This window comes from Pezoporus flaviventris, unplaced genomic scaffold, assembly GCF_033815535.1.
Source record: "Pezoporus flaviventris isolate CSIRO_AGI_PZ_B2104156 unplaced genomic scaffold, CSIRO_AGI_Pfla_v1 ptg000160l, whole genome shotgun sequence".
NCBI classification, from domain to species: domain Eukaryota; kingdom Metazoa; phylum Chordata; class Aves; order Psittaciformes; family Psittacidae; genus Pezoporus; species Pezoporus flaviventris.
In genome coordinates, this window is record NW_026892708.1 from 2,159,897 (window position 1) to 2,183,240 (window position 23,344).

Consider the following 23,344-nt stretch of genomic DNA (forward strand, 5'->3'; position numbering starts at 1 on the left):
CTCACACGGCAGAAGGAGCAGCAGGGAAAGCTAGTGCTCTGCTTCTTCAGCACACAAGCAGCTTTGCAACGGGGTCACCATCATTGCAGTCTCTCCTCGGTTTCATACCTAAAAGTCCATTTGAATCCAAATTCTCAGGTGGTGTCTCTCAGCTGCCCAGCAGCACAGTTAGTACAGCACGAACGTTTGGCCTCTGCTCCCACAGCAGAAGAGCCAGGATTGAAAGCTGGTGCTGGACCTGTTCAGCACACAATCCCCTTTACATTGGTGCCTCCATCGTTGCTTTCACTGCTCACATTCATACAGGAAAAGCATGTGAATGGAATCAGTCCAGAGGCTGCTCTCTGCTGCGCAGGAACACAGTCAGCACAGAATGAACAGTGGCATCTGCTCACACGGCAGAAGGACCAGCAGGGAAAGCTAGTGCTCTGCTTCTTCAGCACACAAGCAGCTTTGCAAAGGGGTCACCATCATTGCAGTCTCTCCTCGGCTTCATACCTAAAAGTCCATTTGAATCCAAATTCTCAGGTGGTGTCTCTCAGCTGCCCAGCAGCACAGTGAGTACAGCACGAACGTTTGGCCTCTGCTCCCACAGCAGAAGAGCCAGGATTGAAAGCTGGTGCTGGACCTGTTCAGCACACAATCCCCTTTACATTGGTGCCTCCATCGTTGCTTTCACTGCTCACATTCATACAGGAAAAGCATTTGAATGGAATCAGTCCAGAGCCTGCTCTCTGCTGCGCAGCAACACAGTCAGCACAGAATGAACAGTGGCATCTGCTCACACGGCAGAAGGAGCAGCAGGGAAAGCTAGTGCTCTGCTTCTTCAGCACACAAGCAGCTTTGCAACGGGGTCACCATCATTGCAGTCTCTCCTCGGTTTCATACCTAAAAGTCCATTTGAATCCAAATTCTCAGGTGGTGTCTCTCAGCTGCCCAGCAGCACAGTGAGTACAGCACGAACGTTTGGCCTCTGCTCCCACAGCAGAAGAGCCAGGATTGAAAGCTGGTGCTGGACCTGTTCAGCACACAATCCCCTTTACATTGGCGCCTCCATCGTTGCTTTAACTGCTAACACTCATACAGGAAAAGCACTTGAATAGAATCCGTCCAGAGCCTGCTCCCAGCTGCGCAGCAACACAGTCAGCACAGAATGAACAGTGGCATCTGCTCACAAGGCAGAAGGAGCAGCAGGGAAAGCTAGTGCTCTGCTTCTTCAGCACACAAGCAGCTTTGCAACGGGGTCACCATCATTGCAGTCTCTCCTCGGTTTCATACCTAAAAGTCCATTTGAATCCAAATTCTCAGGTGGTGTCTCTCACCTGCCCAGCAGCACAGTTAGTACAGCACGAACGTTTGGCCTCTGCTCCCACAGCAGAAGAGCCAGGATTGAAAGCTGGTGCTGGACCTGTTCAGCACACAATCACCTTTACATTGGTGCCTCCATCGTTGCTTTCACTGCTCACATTCATACAGGAAAAGCATTTGAGTGGAATCAGTCCAGAGGCTGCTCTCTGCTGCGCAGCAACACAGTCAGCACAGAATGAACAGTGGCATCTGCTCACAAGGCAGAAGGAGCAGCAGGGAAAGCTAGTGCTCTGCTTCTTCAGCACACAAGCAGCTTTGCAACGGGGTCACCATCATTGCAGTCTCTCCTCGGTTTCATACCTAAAAGTCCATTTGAATCCAAATTCTCAGGTGGTGTCTCTCAGCTGCCCAGCAGCACAGTTAGTACAGCACGAACGTTTGGCCTCTGCTCCCACAGCAGAAGAGCCAGGATTGAAAGCTGGTGCTGGACCTGTTCAGCACACAATCTCCTTTACATTGGTGCCTCCATCGTTGCTTTCACTGCTCACTTTCATACAGGAAAAGCATTTGAATGGAATCAGTCCAGAGCCTGCTCCCTGCTGGCAGCAACACAGCACAGAATGAACAGTGGCATCTGCTCACACGGCAGAAGGAGCAGCAGGGAAAGCTAGTGCTCTGCTTCTTCAGCACACAAGCAGCTTTGCAACGGGGTCACCATCATTGCAGTCTCTCCTCGGTTTCCTACCTAAAAGTCCATTTGAATCCAAATTCTCAGGTGGTGTCTCTCAGCTGCCCAGCAGCACAGTTAGTACAGCACGAACGTTTGGCCTCTGCTCCCACAGCAGAAGAGCCAGGATTGAAAGCTGGTGCTGGACCTGTTCAGCACACAATCCCTTTTACATTGGTGCATTCATCGTTGCTTTCACTGCTCACTTTCATACAGGAAAAGCATTTGAATAGAATCAGTCCAGAGCCTGCTCCCTGCTGGCAGCAACACAGCACAGAATGAACAGTGGCATCTGCTCACACGGCAGAAGGAGCAGCAGGGAAAGCTAGTGCTCTGCTTCTTCAGCACACAAGCAGCTTTGAAACGGGGTCACCATCATTGCAGTCTCTCCTCGGTTTCCTACCTAAAAGTCCATTTGAATCCAAATTCTCAGGTGGTGTCTCTCAGCTGCCCAGCAGCACAGTTAGTACAGCACGAACGTTTGGCCTCTGCTCCCACAGCAGAAGAGCCAGGATTGAAAGCTGGTGCTGGACCTGTTCAGCACACAATCCCTTTTACATTGGTGCATTCATCGTTGCTTTCACTGCTCACTTTCATACAGGAAAAGCATTTGAATGGAATCAGTCCAGAGGCTGCTCTCTGCTGCGCAGCAACACAGCACAGAATGAACAGTGGCATCTGCTCACACGGCAGAAGGAGCAGCAGGGAAAGCTAGTGCTCTGCTTCTTCAGCACACAAGCAGCTTTGCAACGGGGTCACCATCATTGCAGTCTCTCCTCGGTTTCATACCTAAAAGTCCATTTGAATCCAAATTCTCAGGTGGTGTCTCTCAGCTGCCCAGCAGCACAGTGAGTACAGCACGAACGTTTGTCCTCTGCTCCCACAGCAGAAGAGCCAGGATTGAAAGCTGGTGCTGGACCTGTTCAGCACACAATCCCCTTTACATTGGTGCCTCCATCGTTGCTTTCACTGCTCACATTCATACAGGAAAAGCATTTGAATGGAATCAGTCCAGAGCCTGCTCTCTGCTGCGCAGGAACACAGTCAGCACAGAATGAACAGTGGCATCTGCTCACACGGCAGAAGGAGCAGCAGGGAAAGCTAGTGCTCTGCTTCTTCAGCACACAAGCAGCTTTGCAAAGGGGTCACCATCATTGCAGTCTCTCCTCGGCTTCATACCTAAAAGTCCATTTGAATCCGAATTCTCAGGTGGTGTCGCTCAGCTGCCCAGCAGCACAGTGAGTACAGCACGAACGTTTGGCCTCTGCTCCCACAGCAGAAGAGCCAGGATTGAAAGCTGGTGCTGGACCTGTTCAGCACACAATCCCCTTTACATTGGTGCCTCCATCGTTGCTTTCACTGCTAACACTCATACAGGAAAAGCATTTGAATAGAATCTGTCAAGAGCCTGCTCCCTGCTGGCAGCAACACCGCACAGAATGAACAGTGGCATCTGCTCACACGGCAGAAGGAGCAGCAGGGAAAGCTAGTGCTCTGCTTCTTCAGCACACAAGCAGCTTTGCAACGGGGTCACCATCATTGCAGTCTCTCCTCGGTTTCATACCTAAAAGTCCATTTGAATCCAAATTCTCAGGTGGTGTCTCTCAGCTGCCCAGCAGCACAGTGAGTACAGCACGAACGTTTGTCCTCTGCTCCCACAGCAGAAGAGCCAGGATTGAAAACTGGTGCTGGACCTGTTCAGCACACAATCCCCTTTACATTGGTGCCTCCATCGTTGCTTTCACTGCTCACATTCATACAGGAAAAGCATTTGAATGGAATCAGTCCAGAGGCTGCTCTCTGCTGCGGAGGAACACAGTCAGCACAGAATGAACAGTGGCATCTGCTCACACGGCAGAAGGAGCAGCAGGGAAAGCTAGTGCTCTGCTTCTTCAGCACACAAGCAGCTTTGCAACGGGGTCACCATCATTGCAGTCTCTCCTCGGGTTCATACCTAAAAGTCCATTTGAATCCAAATTCTCAGGTGGTGTCTCTCAGCTGCCCAGCAGCACAGTTAGTATAGCACGAACGTTTGGCCTCTGCTCCCACAGCAGAAGAGCCAGGATTGAAAGCTGGTGCTGGACCTGTTCAGCACACAATCCCCTTTACATTGGTGCCTCCATCGTTGCTTTCACTGCTAACACTCATACAGGAAAAGCATTTGAATAGAATCCGTCCAGAGCCTGCTCCCTGCTGGCAGCAACACAGCACAGAATGAACAGTGGCATCTGCTCACACGGCAGAAGGAGCAGCAGGGAAAGCTAGTGCTCTGCTTCTTCAGCACACAAGCAGCTTTGCAACGGGGTCACCATCATTGCAGTCTCTCCTCGGTTTCCTACCTAAAAGTCCATTTGAATCCAAATTCTCAGGTGGTGTCTCTCAGCTGCCCAGCAGCACAGTTAGTACAGCACGAACGTTTGGCCTCTGCTCCCACAGCAGAAGAGCCAGGATTGAAAGCTGGTGCTGGACCTGTTCAGCACACAATCCCTTTTACATTGGTGCATTCATCGTTGCTTTCACTGCTCACTTTCATACAGGAAAAGCATTTGAATGGAATCAGTCCAGAGGCTGCTCTCTGCTGCGCAGCAACACAGCACAGAATGAACAGTGGCATCTGCTCACACGGCAGAAGGAGCAGCAGGGAAAGCTAGTGCTCTGCTTCTTCAGCACACAAGCAGCTTTGCAACGGGGTCACCATCATTGCAGTCTCTCCTCGGTTTCATACCTAAAAGTCCATTTGAATCCAAATTCTCAGGTGGTGTCTCTCAGCTGCCCAGCAGCACAGTGAGTACAGCACGAACGTTTGGCCTCTGCTCCCACAGCAGAAGAGCCAGGATTGAAAGCTGGTGCTGGACCTGTTCAGCACACAATCCCCTTTACATTGGTGCCTCCATCGTTGCTTTCACTGCTCACATTCATACAGGAAAAGCATTTGAATGGAATCAGTCCAGAGCCTGCTCTCTGCTGCGCAGGAACACAGTCAGCACAGAATGAACAGTGGCATCTGCTCACACGGTAGAAGGAGCAGCAGGGAAAGCTAGTGCTCTGCTTCTTCAGCACACAAGCAGCTTTGCAAAGGGGTCACCATCATTGCAGTCTCTCCTCGGCTTCATACCTAAAAGTCCATTTGAATCCGAATTCTCAGGTGGTGTCGCTCAGCTGCCCAGCAGCACAGTGAGTACAGCACGAACGTTTGGCCTCTGCTCCCACAGCAGAAGAGCCAGGATTGAAAGCTGGTGCTGGACCTGTTCAGCACACAATCCCCTTTACATTGGTGCCTCCATCGTTGCTTTCACTGCTAACACTCATACAGGAAAAGCATTTGAATAGAATCTGTCCAGAGCCTGCTCCCTGCTGGCAGCAACACCGCACAGAATGAACAGTGGCATCTGCTCACACGGCAGAAGGAGCAGCAGGGAAAGCTAGTGCTCTGCTTCTTCAGCACACAAGCAGCTTTGCAACGGGGTCACCATCATTGCAGTCTCTCCTCGGTTTCATACCTAAAAGTCCATTTGAATCCAAATTCTCAGGTGGTGTCTCTCAGCTGCCCAGCAGCACAGTGAGTACAGCACGAACGTTTGTCCTCTGCTCCCACAGCAGAAGAGCCAGGATTGAAAACTGGTGCTGGACCTGTTCAGCACACAATCCCCTTTACATTGGTGCCTCCATCGTTGCTTTCACTGCTCACATTCATACAGGAAAAGCATTTGAATGGAATCAGTCCAGAGGCTGCTCTCTGCTGCGGAGGAACACAGTCAGCACAGAATGAACAGTGGCATCTGCTCACACGGCAGAAGGAGCAGCAGGGAAAGCTAGTGCTCTGCTTCTTCAGCACACAAGCAGCTTTGCAACGGGGTCACCATCATTGCAGTCTCTCCTCGGGTTCATACCTAAAAGTCCATTTGAATCCAAATTCTCAGGTGGTGTCTCTCAGCTGCCCAGCAGCACAGTTAGTATAGCACGAACGTTTGGCCTCTGCTCCCACAGCAGAAGAGCCAGGATTGAAAGCTGGTGCTGGACCTGTTCAGCACACAATCCCCTTTACATTGGTGCCTCCATCGTTGCTTTCACTGCTAACACTCCTACAGGAAAAGCATTTGAATAGAATCCGTCCAGAGCCTGCTCCCTGCTGGCAGCAACACAGCACAGAATGAACAGTGGCATCTGCTCACACGGCAGAAGGAGCAGCAGGGAAAGCTAGTGCTCTGCTTCTTCAGCACACAAGCAGCTTTGCAACGGGGTCACCATCATTGCAGTCTCTCCTCGGTTTCCTACCTAAAAGTCCATTTGAATCCAAATTCTCAGGTGGTGTCTCTCAGCTGCCCAGCAGCACAGTTAGTACAGCACGAACGTTTGGCCTCTGCTCCCACAGCAGAAGAGCCAGGATTGAAAGCTGGTGCTGGACCTGTTCAGCACACAATCCCTTTTACATTGGTGCATTCATCGTTGCTTTCACTGCTCACTTTCATACAGGAAAAGCATTTGAATGGAATCAGTCCAGAGGCTGCTCTCTGCTGCGCAGCAACACAGTCAGCACAGAATGAACAGTGGCATCTGCTCACACGGCAGAAGGAGCAGCAGGGAAAGCTAGTGCTCTGCTTCTTCAGCACACAAGCAGCTTTGCAACGGGGTCACCATCATTGCAGTCTCTCCTCGGTTTCATACCTAAAAGTCCATTTGAATCCAAATTCTCAGGTGGTGTCTCTCAGCTGCCCAGCAGCACAGTGAGTACAGCACGAACGTTTGGCCTCTGCTCCCACAGCAGAAGAGCCAGGATTGAAAGCTGGTGCTGGACCTGTTCAGCACACAATCCCCTTTACATTGGTGCCTCCATCGTTGCTTTCACTGCTCACATTCATACAGGAAAAGCATTTGAATGGAATCAGTCCAGAGCCTGCTCTCTGCTGCGCAGCAACACAGTCAGCACAGAATGAACAGTGGCATCTGCTCACACGGCAGAAGGAGCAGCAGGGAAAGCTAGTGCTCTGCTTCTTCAGCACACAAGCAGCTTTGCAACGGGGTCACCATCATTGCAGTCTCTCCTCGGTTTCATACCTAAAAGTCCATTTGAATCCAAATTCTCAGGTGGTGTCTCTCACCTGCCCAGCAGCACAGTTAGTACAGCACGAACGTTTGGCCTCTGCTCCCACAGCAGAAGAGCCAGGATTGAAAGCTGGTGCTGGACCTGTTCAGCACACAATCCCCTTTACATTGGTGCCTCCATCGTTGCTTTCACTGCTCACATTCATACAGGAAAAGCATATGAATGGAATCAGTCCAGAGGCTGCTCTCTGCTGCGCAGGAACACAGTCAGCACAGAATGAACAGTGGCATCTGCTCACACGGCAGAAGGAGCAGCAGGGAAAGCTAGTGCTCTGCTTCTTCAGCACACAAGCAGCTTTGCAAAGGGGTCACCATCATTGCAGTCTCTCCTCGGCTTCATACCTAAAAGTCCATTTGAATCCAAATTCTCAGGTGGTGTCTCTCAGCTGCCCAGCAGCACAGTGAGTACAGCACGAACGTTTGGCCTCTGCTCCCACAGCAGAAGAGCCAGGATTGAAAGCTGGTGCTGGACCTGTTCAGCACACAATCCCCTTTACATTGGTGCCTCCATCGTTGCTTTCACTGCTCACATTCATACAGGAAAAGCATTTGAATGGAATCAGTCCAGAGCCTGCTCTCTGCTGCGCAGCAACACAGTCAGCACAGAATGAACAGTGGCATCTGCTCACACGGCAGAAGGAGCAGCAGGGAAAGCTAGTGCTCTGCTTCTTCAGCACACAAGCAGCTTTGCAACGGGGTCACCATCATTGCAGTCTCTCCTCGGTTTCATACCTAAAAGTCCATTTGAATCCAAATTCTCAGGTGGTGTCTCTCAGCTGCCCAGCAGCACAGTGAGTACAGCACGAACGTTTGGCCTCTGCTCCCACAGCAGAAGAGCCAGGATTGAAAGCTGGTGCTGGACCTGTTCAGCACACAATCCCCTTTACATTGGCGCCTCCATCGTTGCTTTAACTGCTAACACTCATACAGGAAAAGCACTTGAATAGAATCCGTCCAGAGCCTGCTCCCAGCTGCGCAGCAACACAGTCAGCACAGAATGAACAGTGGCATCTGCTCACAAGGCAGAAGGAGCAGCAGGGAAAGCTAGTGCTCTGCTTCTTCAGCACACAAGCAGCTTTGCAACGGGGTCACCATCATTGCAGTCTCTCCTCGGTTTCATACCTAAAAGTCCATTTGAATCCAAATTCTCAGGTGGTGTCTCTCACCTGCCCAGCAGCACAGTGAGTACAGCACGAACGTTTGGCCTCTGCTCCCACAGCAGAAGAGCCAGGATTGAAAGCTGGTGCTGGACCTGTTCAGCACACAATCACCTTTACATTGGTGCCTCCATCGTTGCTTTCACTGCTCACATTCATACAGGAAAAGCATTTGAGTGGAATCAGTCCAGAGGCTGCTCTCTGCTGCGCAGCAACACAGTCAGCACAGAATGAACAGTGGCATCTGCTCACAAGGCAGAAGGAGCAGCAGGGAAAGCTAGTGCTCTGCTTCTTCAGCACACAAGCAGCTTTGCAACGGGGTCACCATCATTGCAGTCTCTCCTCGGTTTCATACCTAAAAGTCCATTTGAATCCAAATTCTCAGGTGGTGTCTCTCAGCTGCCCAGCAGCACAGTGAGTACAGCACGAACGTTTGGCCTCTGCTCCCACAGCCGAAGAGCAAGGATTGAAAGCTGGTGCTGGACCTGTTCAGCACACAATCCCCTTTACATTGGTGCCTCCATCGTTGCTTTAACTGCTAACACTCATACAGGAAAAGCATTTGAATAGAATCCGTCCAGAGCCTGCTCCCTGCTGGCAGCAACACAGCACAGAATGAACAGTGGCATCTGCTCACACGGCAGAAGGACCAGCAGGGAAAGCTAGTGCTCTGCTTCTTCAGCACACAAGCAGCTTTGCAAAGGGGTCACCATCATTGCAGTCTCTCCTCGGCTTCATACCTAAAAGTCCATTTGAATCCGAATTCTCATGTGGGGTCGCTCAGCTGCCCAACAGCACAGTGAGTACAGCACGAACGTTTGTCCTCTGCTCCCCCAGCAGAAGAGCCAGGATTGAAAGCTGGTGCTGGACCTGTTCAGCACACAATCCCCTTTACATTGGTGCCTCCATCGTTGCTTTCACTGCTAACACTCATACAGGAAAAGCATTTGAATAGAATCCGTCCAGAGCCTGCTCCCTGCTGGCAGCAACACAGCACAGAATGAACAGTGGCATCTGCTCACACGGCAGAAGGAGCAGCAGGGAAAGCTAGTGCTCTGCTTCTTCAGCACACAAGCAGCTTTGCAACGGGGTCACCATCATTGCAGTCTCTCCTCGGTTTCCTACCTAAAAGTCCATTTGAATCCAAATTCTCAGGTGGTGTCTCTCAGCTGCCCAGCAGCACAGTTAGTACAGCACGAACGTTTGGCCTCTGCTCCCACAGCAGAAGAGCCAGGATTGAAAGCTGGTGCTGGACCTGTTCAGCACACAATCCCTTTTACATTGGTGCATTCATCGTTGCTTTCACTGCTCACTTTCATACAGGAAAAGCATTTGAATGGAATCAGTCCAGAGGCTGCTCTCTGCTGCGCAGCAACACAGTCAGCACAGAATGAACAGTGGCATCTGCTCACACGGCAGAAGGAGCAGCAGGGAAAGCTAGTGCTCTGCTTCTTCAGCACACAAGCAGCTTTGCAACGGGGTCACCATCATTGCAGTCTCTCCTCGGTTTCATACCTAAAAGTCCATTTGAATCCAAATTCTCAGGTGGTGTCTCTCAGCTGCCCAGCAGCACAGTGAGTACAGCACGAACGTTTGGCCTCTGCTCCCACAGCCGAAGAGCAAGGATTGAAAGCTGGTGCTGGACCTGTTCAGCACACAATCCCCTTTACATTGGTGCCTCCATCGTTGCTTTAACTGCTAACACTCATACAGGAAAAGCATTTGAATAGAATCCGTCCAGAGCCTGCTCCCTGCTGGCAGCAACACAGCACAGAATGAACAGTGGCATCTGCTCACACGGCAGAAGGAGCAGCAGGGAAAGCTAGTGCTCTGCTTCTTCAGCACACAAGCAGCTTTGCAAAGGGGTCACCATCATTGCAGTCTCTCCTCGGCTTCATACCTAAAAGTCCATTTGAATCCAAATTCTCAGGTGGTGTCTCTCAGCTGCCCAGCAGCACAGTGAGTACAGCACGAACGTTTGGCCTCTGCTCCCACAGCAGAAGAGCCAGGATTGAAAGCTGGTGCTGGACCTGTTCAGCACACAATCCCCTTAACATTGGTGCCTCCATCGTTGCTTTCACTGCTCACATTCATACAGGAAAAGCATTTGAATGGAATCAGTCCAGAGCCTGCTCTCTGCTGCGCAGGAACACAGTCAGCACAGAATGAACAGTGGCATCTGCTCACACGGCAGAAGGAGCAGCAGGGAAAGCTAGTGCTCTGCTTCTTCAGCACACAAGCAGCTTTGCAAAGGGGTCACCATCATTGCAGTCTCTCCTCGGCTTCATACCTAAAAGTCCATTTGAATCCAAATTCTCAGGTGGTGTCGCTCAGCTGCCCAGCAGCACAGTGAGTACAGCACGAACGTTTGGCCTCTGCTCCCACAGCAGAAGAGCCAGGATTGAAAGCTGGTGCTGGACCTGTTCAGCACACAATCCCCTTTACATTGGTGCCTCCATCGTTGCTTTCACTGCTAACACTCATACAGGAAAAGCATTTGAATAGAATCTGTCCAGAGCCTGCTCCCTGCTGGCAGCAACACCGCACAGAATGAACAGTGGCATCTGCTCACACGGCAGAAGGAGCAGCAGGGAAAGCTAGTGCTCTGCTTCTTCAGCACACAAGCAGCTTTGCAACGGGGTCACCATCATTGCAGTCTCTCCTCGGTTTCATACCTAAAAGTCCATTTGAATAAAATTCTCAGGTGGTGTCTCTCAGCTGCCCAGCAGCACAGTGAGTACAGCACGAACGTTTGTCCTCTGCTCCCACAGCAGAAGAGCCAGGATTGAAAGCTGGTGCTGGACCTGTTCAGCACACAATCCCCTTTACATTGGTGCCTCCATCGTTGCTTTCACTGCTCACATTCATACAGGAAGAGCATTTGAATGGAATCAGTCCAGAGGCTGCTCTCTGCTGCGGAGGAACACAGTCAGCACAGAATGAACAGTGGCATCTGCTCACACGGCAGAAGGAGCAGCAGGGAAAGCTAGTGCTCTGCTTCTTCAGCACACAAGCAGCTTTGCAACGGGGTCACCATCATTGCAGTCTCTCCTCGGGTTCATACCTAAAAGTCCATTTGAATCCAAATTCTCAGGTGGTGTCGCTCAGCTGCCCAGCAGCACAGTTAGTATAGCACGAACGTTTGGCCTCTGCTCCCACAGCAGAAGAGCCAGGATTGAAAGCTGGTGCTGGACCTGTTCAGCACACAATCCCCTTTACATTGGTGCCTCCATCGTTGCTTTCACTGCTAACACTCATACAGGAAAAGCATTTGAATAGAATCCGTCCAGAGCCTGCTCCCTGCTGGCAGCAACACAGCACAGAATGAACAGTGGCATCTGCTCACACGGCAGAAGGAGCAGCAGGGAAAGCTAGTGCTCTGCTTCTTCAGCACACAAGCAGCTTTGCAACGGGGTCACCATCATTGCAGTCTCTCCTCGGTTTACTACCTAAAAGTCCATTTGAATCCAAATTCTCAGGTGGTGTCTCTCAGCTGCCCAGCAGCACAGTTAGTACAGCACGAACGTTTGGCCTCTGCTCCCACAGCAGAAGAGCCAGGATTGAAAGCTGGTGCTGGACCTGTTCAGCACACAATCCCTTTTACATTGGTGCATTCATCGTTGCTTTCACTGCTCACTTTCATACAGGAAAAGCATTTGAATGGAATCAGTCCAGAGGCTGCTCTCTGCTGCGCAGCAACACAGTCAGCACAGAATGAACAGTGGCATCTGCTCACACGGCAGAAGGAGCAGCAGGGAAAGCTAGTGCTCTGCTTCTTCAGCACACAAGCAGCTTTGCAACGGGGTCACCATCATTGCAGTCTCTCCTCGGTTTCCTACCTAAAAGTCCATTTGAATCCAAATTCTCAGGTGGTGTCTCTCAGCTGCCCAGCAGCACAGTGAGTACAGCACGAACGTTTGGCCTCTGCTCCCACAGCAGAAGAGCCAGGATTGAAAGCTGGTGCTGGACCTGTTCAGCACACAATCCCCTTTACATTGGTGCCTCCATCGTTGCTTTAACTGCTAACACTCATACAGGAAAAGCATTTGAATAGAATCCGTCCAGAGCCTGCTCCCTGTTGGCAGCAACACAGCACAGAATGAACAGTGGCATCTGCTCACACGGCAGAAGGAGCAGCAGGGAAAGCTAGTGCTCTGCTTCTTCAGCACACAAGCAGCTTTGCAAAGGGGTCACCATCATTGCAGTCTCTCCTCGGCTTCATACCTAAAAGTCCATTTGAATCCGAATTCTCAGGTGGTGTCGCTCAGCTGCCCAGCAGCACAGTGAGTACAGCACGAACGTTTGTCCTCTGCTCCCCCAGCAGAAGAGCCAGGATTGAAAGCTGGTGCTGGACCTGTTCAGCACACAATACCCTTTACATTGGTGCCTCCATCGTTGCTTTCACTGCTAACACTCATACAGGAAAAGCATTTGAATAGAATCCGTCCAGAGCCTGCTCCCTGCTGGCAGCAACACAGCACAGAATGAACAGTGGCATCTGCTCACACGGCAGAAGGAGCAGCAGGGAAAGCTAGTGCTCTGCTTCTTCAGCACACAAGCAGCTTTGCAACGGGGTCACCATCATTGCAGTCTCTCCTCGGTTTCCTACCTAAAAGTCCATTTGAATCCAAATTCTCAGGTGGTGTCTCTCAGCTGCCCAGCAGCACAGTTAGTACAGCACGAACGTTTGGCCTCTGCTCCCACAGCAGAAGAGCCAGGATTGAAAGCTGGTGCTGGAGCTGTTCAGCACACAATCCCTTTTACATTGGTGCATTCATCGTTGCTTTCACTGCTCACTTTCATACAGGAAAAGCATTTGAATGGAATCAGTCCAGAGGCTGCTCTCTGCTGCGCAGCAACACAGTCAGCACAGAATGAACAGTGGCATCTGCTCACACGGCAGAAGGAGCAGCAGGGAAAGCTAGTGCTCTGCTTCTTCAGCACACAAGCAGCTTTGCAACGGGGTCACCATCATTGCAGTCTCTCCTCGGTTTCATACCTAAAAGTCCATTTGAATCCAAATTCTCAGGTGGTGTCTCTCAGCTGCCCAGCAGCACAGTGAGTACAGCACGAACGTTTGGCTCTGCTCCCACAGCAGAAGAGCCAGGATTGAAAGCTGGTGCTGGACCTGTTCAGCACACAATCCCCTTTACATTGGTGCCTCCATCGTTGCTTTCACTGCTCACATTCATACAGGAAAAGCATTTGAATGGAATCAGTCCAGAGCCTGCTCTCTGCTGCGCAGCAACACAGTCAGCACAGAATGAACAGTGGCATCTGCTCACACGGCAGAAGGAGCAGCAGGGAAAGCTAGTGCTCTGCTTCTTCAGCACACAAGCAGCTTTGCAAAGGGGTCACCATCATTGCAGTCTCTCCTCGGCTTCATACCTAAAAGTCCATTTGAATCCGAATTCTCAGGTGGTGTCGCTCAGCTGCCCAGCAGCACAGTGAGTACAGCACGAACGTTTGGCCTCTGCTCCCACAGCAGAAGAGCCAGGATTGAAAGCTGGTGCTGGACCTGTTCAGCACACAATCCCCTTTACATTGGTGCCTCCATCGTTGCTTTCACTGCTAACACTCATACAGGAAAAGCATTTGAATAGAATCTGTCCAGAGCCTGCTCCCTGCTGGCAGCAACACCGCACAGAATGAACAGTGGCATCTGCTCACACGGCAGAAGGAGCAGCAGGGAAAGCTAGTGCTCTGCTTCTTCAGCACACAAGCAGCTTTGCAACGGGGTCACCATCATTGCAGTCTCTCCTCGGTTTCATACCTAAAAGTCCATTTGAATCCAAATTCTCAGGTGGTGTCTCTCAGCTGCCCAGCAGCACAGTGAGTACAGCACGAACGTTTGTCCTCTGCTCCCACAGCAGAAGAGCCAGGATTGAAAGCTGGTGCTGGACCTGTTCAGCACACAATCCCCTTTACATTGGTGCCTCCATCGTTGCTTTCACTGCTCACATTCATACAGGAAAAGCATTTGAATGGAATCAGTCCAGAGGCTGCTCTCTGCTGCGGAGGAACACAGTCAGCACAGAATGAACAGTGGCATCTGCTCACACGGCAGAAGGAGCAGCAGGGAAAGCTAGTGCTCTGCTTCTTCAGCACACAAGCAGCTTTGCAACGGGGTCACCATCATTGCAGTCTCTCCTCGGGTTCATACCTAAAAGTCCATTTGAATCCAAATTCTCAGGTGGTGTCTCTCAGCTGCCCAGCAGCACAGTTAGTATAGCACGAACGTTTGGCCTCTGCTCCCACAGCAGAAGAGCCAGGATTGAAAGCTGGTGCTGGACCTGTTCAGCACACAATCCCCTTTACATTGGTGCCTCCATCGTTGCTTTCACTGCTAACACTCATACAGGAAAAGCATTTGAATAGAATCCGTCCAGAGCCTGCTCCCTGCTGGCAGCAACACAGCACAGAATGAACAGTGGCATCTGCTCACACGGCAGAAGGAGCAGCAGGGAAAGCTAGTGCTCTGCTTCTTCAGCACACAAGCAGCTTTGCAACGGGGTCACCATCATTGCAGTCTCTCCTCGGTTTCCTACCTAAAAGTCCATTTGAATCCAAATTCTCAGGTGGTGTCTCTCAGCTGCCCAGCAGCACAGTTAGTACAGCACGAACGTTTGGCCTCTGCTCCCACAGCAGAAGAGCCAGGATTGAAAGCTGGTGCTGGACCTGTTCAGCACACAATCCCCTTTACATTGGTGCCTCCATCGTTGCTTTCACTGCTAACACTCATACAGGAAAAGCATTTGAATAGAATCTGTCCAGAGCCTGCTCCCTGCTGGCAGCAACACCGCACAGAATGAACAGGGGCATCTGCTCACACGGCAGAAGGAGCAGCAGGGAAAGCTAGTGCTCTGCTTCTTCAGCACACAAGCAGCTTTGCAACGGGGTCACCATCATTGCAGTCTCTCCTCGGTTTCATACCTAAAAGTCCATTTGAATCCAAATTCTCAAGCGGTCTCAGCTGCCCAGAGGCACAGTGAGTACAGCACGAACGTTTGGCCTCTGCTCCCACAGCAGAAGAGCCAGGATTGAAAGCTGGTGCTGGACCTGTTCAGCACACAATCCTTTTTATATTGGTGCCTCCATCGTTGCTTTCACTGCTAACACTCATACAGGAAAAGCATTTGAATAGAATCCGTCCAGAGCCTGCTCCCTGCTGGCAGCAACACAGCACAGAATGAACAGTGGCATCTGCTCACACGGCAGAAGGAGCAGCAGGGAAAGCTAGTGCTCTGCTTCTTCAGCACACAAGCAGCTTTGCAACGGGGTCACCATCATTGCAGTCTCTCCTCGGTTTCATACCTAAAAGTCCATTTGAATCCAAATTCTCAGGTGGTGTCTCTCAGCTGCCCAGCAGCACAGTTAGTACAGCACGAACGTTTGGCCTCTGCTCCCACAGCAGAAGAGCCAGGATTGAAAGCTGGTGCTGGACCTGTTCAGCACACAATCCCCTTTACATTGGTGCCTCCATCGTTGCTTTCACTGCTCACATTCATACAGGAAAAGCATTTGAATGGAATCAGTCCAGAGCCTGCTCTCTGCTGCGCAGCAACACAGTCAGCACAGAATGAACAGTGGCATCTGCTCACACGGCAGAAGGAGCAGCAGGGAAAGCTAGTGCTCTGCTTCTTCAGCACACAAGCAGCTTTGCAACGGGGTCACCATCATTGCAGTCTCTCCTCGGGTTCATACCTAAAAGTCCATTTGAATCCAAATTCTCAGGTGGTGTCGCTCAGCTGCCCAGCAGCACAGTGAGTACAGCACGAACGTTTGTCCTCTGCTCCCACAGCAGAAGAGCCAGGATTGAAAGCTGGTGCTGGACCTGTTCAGCACACAATCCCCTTTACATTGGTGCCTCCATCGTTGCTTTCACTGCTAACACTCATACAGGAAAAGCATTTGAATAGAATCCGTCCAGAGCCTGCTCCCTGTTGGCAGCAACACAGCACAGAATGAACAGTGGCATCTGCTCACACGGCAGAAGGAGCAGCAGGGAAAGCTAGTGCTCTGCTTCTTCAGCACACAAGCAGCTTTGCAACGGGGTCACCATCATTGCAGTCTCTCCTCGGTTTCATACCTAAAAGTCCATTTGAATCCAAATTCTCAGGTGGTGTCTCTCAGCTGCCCAGCAGCACAGTGAGTACAGCACGAACGTTTGGCCTCTGCTCCCACAGCAGAAGAGCCAGGATTGAAAGCTGGTGCTGGACCTGTTCAGCACACAATCCCCTTTACATTGGTGCCTCCATCGTTGCTTTAACTGCTAACACTCATACAGGAAAAGCATTTGAATAGAATCCGTCCAGAGCCTGCTCCCTGTTGGCAGCAACACAGCACAGAATGAACAGTGGCATCTGCTCACACGGCAGAAGGAGCAGCAGGGAAAGCTAGTGCTCTGCTTCTTCAGCACACAAGCAGCTTTGCAACGGGGTCACCATCATTGCAGTCTCTCCTCGGTTTCATACCTAAAAGTCCATTTGAATCCAAATTCTCAGGTGGTGTCTCTCAGCTGCCCAGCAGCACAGTGAGTACAGCACGAACGTTTGGCCTCTGCTCCCACAGCAGAAGAGCCAGGATTGAAAGCTGGTGCTGGACCTGTTCAGCACACAATCCCCTTTACATTGGTGCCTCCATCGTTGCTTTAACTGCTAACACTCATACAGGAAAAGCACTTGAATAGAATCCGTCCAGAGCCTGCTCCCTGCTGCGCAGCAACACAGTCAGCACAGAATGAACAGTGGCATCTGCTCACACGGCAGAAGGAGCAGCAGGGAAAGCTAGTGCTCTGCTTCTTCAGCACACAAGCAGCTTTGCAACGGGGTCACCATCATTGCAGTCTCTCCTCGGTTTCATACCTAAAAGTCCATTTGAATCCAAATTCTCAGGTGGTGTCTCTCAGCTGCCCAGCAGCACAGTGAGTACAGCACGAACGTTTGGCCTCTGCTCCCACAGCAGAAGAGCCAGGATTGAAAGCTGGTGCTGGACCTGTTCAGCACACAATCCCCTTTACATTGGTGCCTCCATCGTTGCTTTCACTGCTCACATTCATATAGGAAAAGCATTTGAATGGAATCAGTCCAGAGCCTGCTCTCTGCTGCGCAGCAACACAGTCAGCACAGAATGAACAGTGGCATCTGCTCACACGGCAGAAGGAGCAGCAGGGAAAGCTAGTGCTCTGCTTCTTCAGCACACAAGCAGCTTTGCAACGGGGTCACCATCATTGCAGTCTCTCCTCGGTTTCATACCTAAAAGTCCATTTGAATCCAAATTCTCAAGCGGTCTCAGCTGCCCAGAGGCACAGTGAGTACAGCACGAACGTTTGGCCTCTGCTCCCACAGCAGAAGAGCCAGGATTGAAAGCTGGTGCTGGACCTGTTCAGCACACAATCCCCTTTACATTGGTGCCTCCATCGTTGCTTTCACTGCTAACACTCATACAGGAAAAGCATTTGAATAGAATCCGTCCAGAGCCTGCTCTCTGCTGGCAGCAACACAGCACAGAATGAACAGTGGCATCTGCTCACACGGCAGAAGGAGCAGCAGGGAAAGCTAGTGCTCTGCTTCTTCAGCACACAAGCAGCTTTGCAACGGGGTCACCATCATTGCAGTCTCTCCTCGGTTTCATACCTAAAAGTCCATTTGAATCCAAATTCTCAGGTGGTGTCTCTCAGCTGCCCAGCAGCACAGTGAGTACAGCACGAACGTTTGGCCTCTGCTCCCACAGCAGAAGAGCCAGGATTGAAAGCTGGTGCTGGACCTGTTCAGCACACAATCCCCTTTACATTGGTGCCTCCATCGTTGCTTTCACTGCTCACATTCATACAGGAAAAGCATTTGAATGGAATCAGTCCAGAGCCTGCTCTCTGCTGCGCAGCAACACAGTCAGCACAGAATGAACAGTGGCATCTGCTCACACGGCAGAAGGAGCAGCAGGGAAAGCTAGTGCTCTGCTTCTTCAGCACACAAGCAGCTTTGCAACGGGGTCACCATCATTGCAGTCTCTCCTCGGTTTCATACCTAAAAGTCCATTTGAATCCAAATTCTCAGGTGGTGTCGCTCAGCTGCCCAGCAGCACAGTGAGTACAGCACGAACGTTTGTCCTCTGCTCCCACAGCAGAAGAGCCAGGATTGAAAGCTGGTGCTGGACCTGTTCAGCACACAATCCCCTTTACATTGGTGCCTCCATCGTTGCTTTCACTGCTAACACTCATACAGGAAAAGCATTTGAATAGAATCCGTCCAGAGCCTGCTCCCTGTTGGCAGCAACACAGCACAGAATGAACAGTGGCATCTGCTCACACGGCAGAAGGAGCAGCAGGGAAAGCTAGTGCTCTGCTTCTTCAGCACACAAGCAGCTTTGCAACGGGGTCACCATCATTGCAGTCTCTCCTCGGTTTCATACCTAAAAGTCCATTTGAATCCAAATTCTCAAGCGGTCTCAGCTGCCCAGAGGCACAGTGAGTACAGCACGAACGTTTGGCCTCTGCTCCCACAGCAGAAGAGCCAGGATTGAAAGCTGGTGCTGGACCTGTTCAGCACACAATCCCTTTTACATTGGTGCATTCATCGTTGCTTTCACTGCTCACTTTCATACAGGAAAAGCATTTGAGTGGAATCAGTCCAGAGGCTGCTCTCTGCTGCGCAGCAACACAGTCAGCACAGAATGAACAGTGGCATCTGCTCACAAGGCAGAAGGAGCAGCAGGGAAAGCTAGTGCTCTGCTTCTTCAGCACACAAGCAGCTTTGCAACGGGGTCACCATCATTGCAGTCTCTCCTCGGTTTCATACCTAAAAGTCCATTTGAATCCAAATTCTCAGGTGGTGTCGCTCAGCTGCCCAGCAGCACAGTGAGTACAGCACGAACGTTTGGCCTCTGCTCCCACAGCAGAAGAGCCAGGATTGAAAGCTGGTGCTGGACCTGTTCAGCACACAATCCCCTTTACATTGGTGCCTCCATCGTTGCTTTAACTGCTAACACTCATACAGGAAAAGCATTTGAATAGAATCCGTCCACAGCCTGCTCCCTGTTGGCAGCAACACAGCACAGAATGAACAGTGGCATCTGCTCACACGGCAGAAGGAGCAGCAGGGAAAGCTAGTGCTCTGCTTCTTCAGCACACAAGCAGCTTTGCAACGGGGTCACCATCATTGCAGTCTCTCCTCGGTTTCATACCTAAAAGTCCTTTTGAATCCAAATTCTCAGGTGGTGTCTCTCACCTGCCCAGCAGCACAGTTAGTATAGCACGAACGTTTGGCCTCTGCTCCCACAGCAGAAGAGCCAGGATTGAAAGCTGGTGCTGGACCTGTTCAGCACACAATCCCCTTTACATTGGTGCCTCCATCGTTGCTTTCACTGCTAACACTCATACAGGAAAAGCATTTGAATAGAATCCGTCCAGAGCCTGCTCCCTGCTGGCAGCAACACAGCACAGAATGAACAGTGGCATCTGCTCACACGGCAGAAGGAGCAGCAGGGAAAGCTAGTGCTCTGCTTCTTCAGCACACAAGCAGCTTTGCAACGGGGTCACCATCATTGCAGTCTCTCCTCGGTTTCCTACCTAAAAGTCCATTTGAATCCAAATTCTCAGGTGGTGTCTCTCAGCTGCCCAGCAGCACAGTTAGTACAGCACGAACGTTTGGCCTCTGCTCCCACAGCAGAAGAGCCAGGATTGAAAGCTGGTGCTGGACCTGTTCAGCACACAATCCCCTTTACATTGGTGCCTCCATCGTTGCTTTCACTGCTAACACTCATACAGGAAAAGCATTTGAATAGAATCTGTCCAGAGCCTGCTCCCTGCTGGCAGCAACACCGCACAGAATGAACAGGGGCATCTGCTCACACGGCAGAAGGAGCAGCAGGGAAAGCTAGTGCTCTGCTTCTTCAGCACACAAGCAGCTTTGCAACGGGGTCACCATCATTGCAGTCTCTCCTCGGTTTCATACCTAAAAGTCCATTTGAATCCAAATTCTCAAGCGGTCTCAGCTGCCCAGAGGCACAGTGAGTACAGCACGAACGTTTGGCCTCTGCTCCCACAGCAGAAGAGCCAGGATTGAAAGCTGGTGCTGGACCTGTTCAGCACACAATCCCCTTTATATTGGTGCCTCCATCGTTGCTTTCACTGCTAACACTCATACAGGAAAAGCATTTGAATAGAATCCGTCCAGAGCCTGCTCCCTGCTGGCAGCAACACAGCACAGAATGAACAGTGGCATCTGCTCACACGGCAGAAGGAGCAGCAGGGAAAGCTAGTGCTCTGCTTCTTCAGCACACAAGCAGCTTTGCAACGGGGTCACCATCATTGCAGTCTCTCCTCGGTTTCATACCTAAAAGTCCATTTGAATCCAAATTCTCAGGTGGTGTCTCTCAGCTGCCCAGCAGCACAGTTAGTACAGCACGAACGTTTGGCCTCTGCTCCCACAGCAGAAGAGCCAGGATTGAAAGCTGGTGCTGGACCTGTTCAGCACACAATCCCCTTTACATTGGTGCCTCCATCGTTGCTTTCACTGCTCACATTCATACAGGAAAAGCATTTGAATGGAATCAGTCCAGAGCCTGCTCTCTGCTGCGCAGCAACACAGTCAGCACAGAATGAACAGTGGCATCTGCTCACACGGCAGAAGGAGCAGCAGGGAAAGCTAGTGCTCTGCTTCTTCAGCACACAAGCAGCTTTGCAACGGGGTCACCATCATTGCAGTCTCTCCTCGGGTTCATACCTAAAAGTCCATTTGAATCCAAATTCTCAGGTGGTGTCGCTCAGCTGCCCAGCAGCACAGTGAGTACAGCACGAACGTTTGTCCTCTGCTCCCACAGCAGAAGAGCCAGGATTGAAAGCTGGTGCTGGACCTGTTCAGCACACAATCCCCTTTACATTGGTGCCTCCATCGTTGCTTTCACTGCTAACACTCATACAGGAAAAGCATTTGAATAGAATCCGTCCACAGCCTGCTCCCTGTTGGCAGCAACACAGCACAGAATGAACAGTGGCATCTGCTCACACGGCAGAAGGAGCAGCAGGGAAAGCTAGTGCTCTGCTTCTTCAGCACACAAGCAGCTTTGCAACGGGGTCACCATCATTGCAGTCTCTCCTCGGTTTCATACCTAAAAGTCCATTTGAATCCAAATTCTCAGGTGGTGTCTCTCAGCTGCCCAGCAGCACAGTGAGTACAGCACGAACGTTTGGCCTCTGCTCCCACAGCAGAAGAGCCAGGATTGAAAGCTGGTGCTGGACCTGTTCAGCACACAATCCCCTTTACATTGGTGCCTCCATCGTTGCTTTAACTGCTAACACTCATACAGGAAAAGCATTTGAATAGAATCCGTCCAGAGCCTGCTCCCTGTTGGCAGCAACACAGCACAGAATGAACAGTGGCATCTGCTCACACGGCAGAAGGAGCAGCAGGGAAAGCTAGTGCTCTGCTTCTTCAGCACACAAGCAGCTTTGCAACGGGGTCACCATCATTGCAGTCTCTCCTCGGTTTCATACCTAAAAGTCCATTTGAATCCAAATTCTCAGGTGGTGTCTCTCAGCTGCCCAGCAGCACAGTGAGTACAGCACGAACGTTTGGCCTCTGCTCCCACAGCAGAAGAGCCAGGATTGAAAACTGGTGCTGGACCTGTTCAGCACACAATCCCCTTTACATTGGTGCCTCCATCGTTGCTTTAACTGCTAACACTCATACAGGAAAAGCACTTGAATAGAATCCGTCCAGAGCCTGCTCCCTGCTGCGCAGCAACACAGTCAGCACAGAATGAACAGTGGCATCTGCTCACACGGCAGAAGGAGCAGCAGGGAAAGCTAGTGCTCTGCTTCTTCAGCACACAAGCAGCTTTGCAACGGGGTCACCATCATTGCAGTCTCTCCTCGGTTTCATACCTAAAAGTCCATTTGAATCCAAATTCTCAGGTGGTGTCTCTCAGCTGCCCAGCAGCACAGTGAGTACAGCACGAACGTTTGGCCTCTGCTCCCACAGCAGAAGAGCCAGGATTGAAAGCTGGTGCTGGACCTGTTCAGCACACAATCCCCTTTACATTGGTGCCTCCATCGTTGCTTTCACTGCTCACATTCATATAGGAAAAGCATTTGAATGGAATCAGTCCAGAGCCTGCTCTCTGCTGCGCAGCAACACAGTCAGCACAGAATGAACAGTGGCATCTGCTCACACGGCAGAAGGAGCAGCAGGGAAAGCTAGTGCTCTGCTTCTTCAGCACACAAGCAGCTTTGCAACGGGGTCACCATCATTGCAGTCTCTCCTCGGTTTCATACCTAAAAGTCCATTTGAATCCAAATTCTCAAGCGGTCTCAGCTGCCCAGAGGCACAGTGAGTACAGCACGAACGTTTGGCCTCTGCTCCCACAGCAGAAGAGCCAGGATTGAAAGCTGGTGCTGGACCTGTTCAGCACACAATCCCCTTTACATTGGTGCCTCCATCGTTGCTTTCACTGCTAACACTCATACAGGAAAAGCATTTGAATAGAATCCGTCCAGAGCCTGCTCTCTGCTGGCAGCAACACAGCACAGAATGAACAGTGGCATCTGCTCACACGGCAGAAGGAGCAGCAGGGAAAGCTAGTGCTCTGCTTCTTCACCACACAAGCAGCTTTGCAACGGGGTCACCATCATTGCAGTCTCTCCTCGGTTTCATACCTAAAAGTCCATTTGAATCCAAATTCTCAGGTGGTGTCGCTCAGCTGCCCAGCAGCACAGTGAGTACAGCACGAACGTTTGTCCTCTGCTCCCACAGCAGAAGAGCCAGGATTGAAAGCTGGTGCTGGACCTGTTCAGCACACAATCCCCTTTACATTGGTGCCTCCATCGTTGCTTTCACTGCTAACACTCATACAGGAAAAGCATTTGAATAGAATCCGTCCAGAGCCTGCTCCCTGTTGGCAGCAACACAGCACAGAATGAACAGTGGCATCTGCTCACACGGCAGAAGGAGCAGCAGGGAAAGCTAGTGCTCTGCTTCTTCAGCACACAAGCAGCTTTGCAACGGGGTCACCATCATTGCAGTCTCTCCTCGGTTTCATACCTAAAAGTCCA